This window comes from Pyxicephalus adspersus, chromosome 10 (genome assembly GCF_032062135.1).
Source record: "Pyxicephalus adspersus chromosome 10, UCB_Pads_2.0, whole genome shotgun sequence".
Classification (NCBI taxonomy): Eukaryota; Metazoa; Chordata; class Amphibia; order Anura; family Pyxicephalidae; genus Pyxicephalus; species Pyxicephalus adspersus.
Window position 1 is genome coordinate 26,209,658 of NC_092867.1, and position 1,523 is coordinate 26,211,180.

The following is a 1,523-nucleotide window of genomic DNA, read 5'->3' on the forward strand; positions in this document are numbered from 1 at the left end:
GTGCTGATGTGTTCATTGGAGTAATGCATAGTAACCAAGGAAAAAAAGGGGCTCTGCTGTGTTAGGATATGTCATGTAAAGTGGGCTTCAAGGAATCCAAACCTATATTAAACCATAGCAGAGCCTTCTTGTAAGAATAAGTATGTACATGTCATGGTTTCCATCACAAACCTAGCAAAACAAAGGTAAAGTAGTATGGAGACATGCAAATCTTTCCTATGTACACCTGGGTAACTGGCCAAAAAGGCATCCAAAATTCTGTTGTTATTCCTTACTCCTACTATGGAAAAGTAACTATGAAAGACCATTTCATGTATTTATTAGAAGAAACTTTGGATCAGGTATGCTGTGTATGATGATATGTAACCCATGTTTTTGTTTTTTCATATTGTTTGATTGCTTATAAATATGTCATTATAAATAGATCAATATTTTGTGATAACTAATATGCTTTGTTAAAAAACATCTAAATGCAAAATGCATTATGCATACGATTTCTGCTGCAAGTTATTATTATGGGTTGTTTCCAATCTATATTAATTTTAGGAGATTTCTTGGCAATTTTTTTTTTTTATGAATACATGTATAATTGTTATGATCTTTGTACATGAAACCCTTTACAAATCTTGACATATGCAAATAGTTGGGTTTATCATATATTATGCTACACAATTGGGTCTATTGAATATGGGTTTTTGTAAGCTCTGTCTATGCTTTATATATTGTAAATAAAAAAAAATTACTTTTTAATGTATTTGGTCATTTTGGTATCCTTAAAGGTATGTTATATATTGCAATTGTTTTGTCTTGATTTTCAGATAATTTTCTACTAATAACATCCTTAGGCACCCTTGTTGGTAATTCAATTGGTTTTAAAATATTACTTGAATTCAAGTTTAAACAAATCAACTTAATGGAGAAAGGTTATAACTACTATTATGTTTCTATAGCTGTTTGAGATCCCAGAAGAAGATTTCTCCTCCTCTCTTATGTGGTATTCAGTACAAGAAACAGCCAGCAATAAAAGTATTTTTATTAGGCTCTAATCTACTGTCTATTATTGTTATTAATAGCATTACTTATAATCATCGTTTATGTCTGTATATCCATTAGACCAAAATAAAACTCTTAAAAAACTAAACCCTTTCTCATTTTTCATTTCCCAAATACAGAATCTCCACTGACTGCTAAGATCTGACAGCAGGATGACTGAATGACTTATAGGACAGACAGCTCGGGTGCAGTACATTGCATCAAAGGTGCGTTTTAGGGCTGTGCTTTAGTTCCATTCATTATAAATAATATACATTACTGTGCATTGTGGTAAGCAATGATGTGAGACACTTAGAAGCAAACACTCAAACATTTTTAACACCTGTTATGACTTTGAGTTGAGCCTGTTGACTTTAAATAAACGGTAATGAGTCTCAACTCACAAAGGTATATCAACTATGGAATGAGTTTTGGTAGGGCAGGTTAAGATCCATGGCAGAAACTATCCCCCGTGGGTGATACTTTGCCAG